Source organism: Octodon degus, unplaced genomic scaffold (assembly GCF_000260255.1).
Source record: "Octodon degus isolate 3935 unplaced genomic scaffold, OctDeg1.0 scaffold00013, whole genome shotgun sequence".
Taxonomy (NCBI): Eukaryota; Metazoa; Chordata; class Mammalia; order Rodentia; family Octodontidae; genus Octodon; species Octodon degus.
The window spans coordinates 22,053,358-22,060,262 of record NW_004524589.1 but is presented as its reverse complement, the minus strand read 5'-3'; the positions used below and the strand labels follow the sequence as shown (position 1 = coordinate 22,060,262).

The following is a 6,905-nucleotide window of genomic DNA, read 5'->3' as shown; positions in this document are numbered from 1 at the left end:
GGACATATACAGAGTGTTCCACCCAAACACAGCTGAATACACATTTTTCTCAGCTGCACATGTGTCATGTTCTAAAATAGACCACATACTGGTCCATAGGTCATGCTTAAGTATATATAAGGAAACAGAAATTATCCCATGCACACTATCTGACCATAGTGCAATGAAACTCAAAATAAATGGCAAAAGAAACAAGAAAAAACCCTTCAATACATGGAAATTAAATAACACTCTACTCAGCAACCAATGGATCACAGATGAAATTAAACAAGAAATTCAACAATATCTACAATTCAACGAAAATTCCAGCACAACTTATCATAATTTATGGGATATGATGAAAGTAGTTCTCAGGGGAAATTCATAGATGTGAACTCACACATTAGGAAAACAGAACAGGAACAAATAAACACGATAATGCTGTATGCTGTACCTTCAACAAATAGAAAAGGAAGGGCAAACCAAACTCAGAGCCCAAAGGCAGGAAGGAATCATAAAGATTAGAGCAGAAATTAATTCAATTGAGAGGAAGAAAACAATTCAAAGAATTAAAAAGTAAAAAAGCTGGTTCTTTGAAAGATTAAATAAAATTGATAAGCCCCTAGCTAACCTCATCAAACACAGGAAAGAAAAAACTTCAAATACAAAGAATAAGGAATGAAAAGGGTGTAATTACCACAGACCCAGTGGAAATTCAGAAGATTATCAATAGCTACTTTGAGAATCTTTACTCTCACAGAATAGAATACACAGAAGAAATGGACAGATACCTAGAAAGGTAAAAATTACAACTGAATCGACAAGATATAACCACTCTCAATAGACCAATAACAGCCAATGAAATGCGAGATATACTTAAAAAAACTACTGATAAAGAAAAGTCCAGATCCACATGGCTTCACAGCTGAATTCTACAAGAAATTTACAGAAGATGTAGTTCCTATACTGCTCAAACTCTTTCATGATGTTGAAAAGGAAGGAATCCTCCCAAAATCATTCCTGAAGGCAAGTATTATACTGATATCAAAACCAGGGAAAGACACAACCAAGAAAGAACTACAGGCCAATCTCCCTCATGAACACAGCTGCCAAAATTTCAATAAAATATGAGTAAATAGAATAGAGTAAATCATCAAGAAGTTCATATATCATGACCAGGTAGGATTCATCCCAGGGATTCAGGAATGGTTCATTATTCGAAATTCTATAAATATAATACACTATATCAATAAAGCAAATACTAAAAACCACATGACCATCTCCATTAATGCAGAAAAAGCTTTTGACAAAGTCCAACACTCATTCATGTTCAAAGTCGTACAGTAAATTGGAATAGATGGCCTCTACTTCAATCTAATAAAAGCCATTTATGAAAACCCAAGGGCTAACATAATCCTAAATGGGGAAAAACTGAAATCTTTTACTCTTAGATCTGGTACAAGGTAAGGATGTCTTTTATCACCACTCCTATTCAGTGTAGTTCTGGAATCATTAGCTACAGCCATTAGACAAGAGAAAGAAATAAAAGGAATAAGAATAGGCAAAGAAAAAGGTAAATTATCTTCATTTGCAGATGACATGATACTTTACCTGGAAGACACAAAAAACTCCACCAAGAAGGTACTAGAATTAATACAGAAATTCAGTAGCACAGCAGGTTATAAAGTCAATCCCAAAAGTCAATAGCGTTCCTCTAAACAGCCAACAAACACACTGAGAGGGAAATTATAAAGACAATACCATTTACGATAGCACCGAGGAAAATGAAATATCTTGGAATTCATCTAACTAAAGAAGTCAAAGATCTTTTCAAGGAAAATTACAGTACCCTGAAAAAAGAGATTGTAGAGGATTTCAGAAAATGGAAAGATATTCCATGCTCCTGGATAGGAAGAAAAAACATTGTGAAGATGGCCATACTCCCAAAATTGCTCTACAGTTTTAATGCAGTCCCTATCAGATTACCACCAACATACCTTACAGCCATGGAGAAATCATTCCTACAATTTATCTGGAACCAGAAAAGACCTAGAACAGCAAAGGCAATCCTGGGCTTTAAAGAGAAGGCAGGAGGCATTACAATTCCTGACTTGAAATTATACTACAAGGCTACTCTGATAAAATCAGCATGGTAAAGGCAACAAAATAGACCTGAAGATCAATGGAACAGATTAGAAGACACTGAGGCCCCTATGAACACACTCAGCCATCTTATCTTTGACAAAGGGGCCAAACCTACTCACTGGAAGAAAGATAGCCTGTTTAACAAATGATGCTGGAAAAACTGGCTCTCTATATGCCGAAAACTAAAACTTGATCCAAGTCAAAATGGATTAAAGATCTAAACATTAAAGCAGAGACATTAAATCTCCTGGAAGAGAAAGGAGGAGGAACTCTTGAAGACATAGGCTTAGGGGAAGACTTCATGAATAGAAATCAAATAGCATGGGAAAGAGTTGAAGGAATTAACAACTGGAACCTACTCTTAGAAATTTTTTCATGTCAAAAGAAATTATTCACAACGTGAAAAGGCAACCCACAAATTTGGAAAAAACCATGACAAATAAGTACTCAGACAAAGGTCTGCTCTCTAGAATTTATAAAGAACTAAAATACACTTGGGCCCCAAAATTAAAAGACCTAACCCAGAAAAGGGCATCTGAGATGAACACATGCTTCTCAGAGGATGAAATTAAAGAAGTGAATAAATATATCAAAAAATGCTCCACATCACTAGCCATCCATGAAATGCAAATTAAAACAACATTGAGATATCATCTCACGCCAGAAAGAATGAGTATCATAAAGAAATCACCGAACGATAAATGTTGGAGAGGCTGTGGGGAAAAAGGAACACTTTTCCACAGCTGGTGGCAATGTAGACTGGTGCAATCATTGTGGAAATCAGTGTGGAGACTCCTTAAAATGTTGGTTTAGAAGTCCCATTTAAACCAGCTATTCCTCTACTGGGAATTTTCCCGGAGTCTCTGAAAACATCATATTATAGGGATATATGTGTGCCAATGTTTATAGCAGCAGAATTTGTGATAGCCAAATCTTGGAAACAACCAAGATGCCCATCACCTCAGGAATATTTGAAAAAGATGTGGTATTTTTGCACAATGGAGTATTACTCAGGTATAAATAATGATAAACTCGAAGCCTTTATATTGAAGTGGATACCACCTGAACGTATACTCATAAGTGAAATAAACCATACACACGTGTAAATATTGTGTAGTTTCCCTAGTATAAGAACTCAAAAGAGGAATTACAAATAGAAAGGTATAATACAAGTAAAAGGAAAGCAGGATCTCAAGGACTAACCAATCAAGAGAAGGAAAGAAGAGCTAGGAAACATGAAAATGTCAAGCCATACAGTTATATGTAGAAGATGGGCAAGGCAATGATCCTGAGAATCTCCAGAAGTTTTTTGAATCTAGCAGTTAATTGGAAAGATTCTCACCCTGACTAACTATATATACTGATACCTGTGAACTAAGCAACTGCACTGCAGATGGTCATCTGTAATAGTAGTTTCTTGTTTGGAGTACCTATTATTCCGGTCTTCTGAATATGGGCTGCTTGTCATGTCATGCCAGTTGCTGCTGTGCTGTCTCTTGGGTAGATGATTGTTCAGAAAGTAGGGGGTGGTGAATGAAAGCAAGAGTCAGGAAAAGGAATATTGTGGGACTGCCCTGCTTGAAGGTTGTATATGGTTAGATTTCTGGACTTATGTGTAAACATAAGAAGTATATAATTATTTTTGCCTATTTTTAAAAATATATTCTAATTTTTAGATGTTTTTTCAGCATATTCTATAGGGACTTAAAGTTCAGCATATCAACACTTGATGAAAAATACCTGTTCCATGTTATGCCTAAGATGTTTGATATTCAGACTGATAGAGATGTTAAGCTTAACAACCTAGGTTGTATGGTAATAACAATAAGCTTGGCTTCTGGATGCTTAACAATGTACATTGCAGACCAAAATTAGAGAAAAAGGAGTGCCGCAAGGATAGCCAACATTTTGGCCCTAGCTTTCCAAGGTCAATTAAGACTCAGGACACATGAGAATTTGTACTGTACCGTCGTTAACTCAGGAGTATCCCAAATTTTCTGATCAAGGAGATTATGGGGCCTACGAAGAAAGTGATCATTGATGTACTGTGTGCTTAAGGAGAGTCACATGGAGAGAAAACATTATCTCAGGCTTTCACCGAGAGCACATTGGCCAAGCAATGGCCATGACTCATCCACATGGCTGACACTGACAATGGTTCTGCAATCTGAGGTACAGGATCTCAGGATAAATCCTGAGGAGATTTCACTGATCTTATCAGACTCAAAAGGTACAACTCTTGTTGCATAGGTCCTGCTTTACTTTGGTCTAACCATCCAGCAGAAAAGTATAAAAATGAAGTCTAAGAAGCAAAGCCATGGTGTTATGTTGAGCTGTAGGGGACTCAGGTCAACAATTTTTGGCTTTGACTGTGAAGCGGAAGACCCAATACTATTATGGACTACTGAACTGTTTTACAATATTTTGCTGAGTTTACACACCTATAATATTTAAATGGTGGAACTTAACAAAAAAAGGGGATACTGATGAATATCCATTTTGTATCTGTGTATTCAAAGTTGTTAAGATAGATATATAGTTGCATTTTCTTCATGAATAGAGGGATTTGTCTAATGATGTTTGTAAATAGGATATCAAATCTGCATCTTGTACAGCAATTTAACCCCTTGGAAGAAAGTATGCAATGTGTAAATTATTGAAACTGTCCTACCAATTTGCCTTTGAAACTGTCTCATTGCTGTTTATTTCTCAATAAAATTATGGAAAAAATAAAAAATAAATGTAAGATAAAGTAGGGACTTAAAGTTCAACATATCATACTTGATGAAAAATTCCTGTTCCATTTTATGCCTATGATGTTTGATATTCAGAGAGATTGTGAAGTTCAGCTTAACAGCCTAGGTTGTGTGGTAATAACAGTAAACTTCTCCTTCTGGAGGGTTAACAACCTATGTTTGCAGACCAAAAATTAGAGAAAAAGGAGGGTCACAAGGAAAGCAAACATTTTGGCTCTTGCCTTCCAAGGTAAATTAAGACTAACGACATGAGAAATTGTACTGTAACATTATGTAACTCGGCCATGTCCCAAGTTTTCTGATCAAGGAGTTTATTGGGCCAAACAGGAAATTGATTGATGATGTAGAGTGTGCCTAAGGAGAATCACATGGAGAGAAACCATTCTCTCAGGCTTTCACAGAGAGCACGCTGGCCACACAATGGCCGTGACTCATCCACATGGCTGACACTGACAAAGGTTCTACAATCTGAGGTACAGGATCTCAGGATAAATCCTGAGGGAATTTCACTGACCTTATCAGACCCAAAACCTACATCTCTTATTGCATAGGTCCTGCTTTACCTTGGTCTTAACCATCCAGCAGAAAAATATAAAAACGAAGTATAAGAAGTAAACCATGCTGTTATCTTGAGCTGTAGTGGGCTCAGGTCAAGAATTTCTGACATTGCTAGTGCAGTGGGAGACCCAACACTCTTATGGACTACTGGACTCTTTTAAAATATTTTGCTGAGTTAACACACCTATAATATTCATATAATGGAACTTAACAAAAAAGGGGATAAAGATGAATGTCCATTTAGTATCTGTGTATTCAAAATGGTTAAGATAGATATATAGTTACATTCTCTTAATGAATAGAGAGATTTGTAGTAATAGTGTTTGTAAATATGATATCATGTCCGCATCTTGTACAGCAATTAACCACTAGGAAGAATGTATGCAGTGTGTTAATTATTGAAACTGTCCTACCAATTTGATTTGAAACTGTCTCATTGCTATTTGTTTTTCAATAAAATTATGAGAAAAAGAATTATCTCTAATTTCATTGAAAGGGGAAATTATTGACTAATATCACCATTTTCTGTATATCTGTAAAGTTTGTTTTATAAATAAAAATAGTTATACAGATATGTATGTATCAGAGATGTGAAGTTGGTAATACTCAAGCCATTTTATAGAACACTTCAATTAGAAGAACCTGTCGGCATTTTCATTCTTTTTTTTAAAAATTTTATTGGTAAACAGATAGCAATGAGATAGCTTCAGATTAAATCAGAAGTACAGATTCAGCAAATAACATACTGTATTTATTCTTCTTAGTGGTGAATTGCTGTACAATATGTGGACTTGAGATCCTATTTACAAACACCATCAGAACAAATCATTCTATTCATTAAGAGAATGCAATTATATATCTATCCTAACCACTTTGAATACACAGATCCAAAATGGACATTCATCTGTATATCCCATTTTTTCTAAGTTCTGTTATTGAATATTATGGGTGTGTAAACTCAACAAAATATTCTAAAAGAGTCTAGTAGCCCATAATAGCATTGGGTCTTTTGTTTAACTGGCAATGTTATAAATTATTGACCTGAGTCTCCCACAGCTCAACATAACAGCATGGCTTTACTTCCTATATTTAGTCTTCATACTTTTCTACTGGATGGTTATGACCAAGGTAAAGCAGGATGTGTGTAACAAGCATTGTAGCTTTTTGGGCTGAGAAGGTCAGTGAAATCCCATCAGGATTTATCCTGAGATCTTGTACCTCAGATTGTAGAACGTTTGTCAGTGTCAGCCATGTGGATGAGTCACATCCATTGCTTGGCCAATGTGCTCTGTGTGAAAGCCTGAAAGAGTGTTTTCTTGCCATGTGATTCTCCTTAGGCACACTCTACATCATCAATCACTTTACTCTTTGGCCCCATAATCTTCTTGATCAGAAAATTTGGGACACTACCGAGGTACATAATGTTACAGTACAGGTTCTCATATGTCCTGAGTCTTAATTGACCTT

At 35.9% G+C, this 6,905-nt stretch overlaps 1 pseudogene; it reads right to left on the bottom strand.

Annotated features, from left to right (window-relative positions):
* The window catches only part of LOC101586979, a 92,462-nt pseudogene that overhangs the window by 58,051 nt on the left and 27,506 nt on the right, over positions 1-6,905 (bottom strand).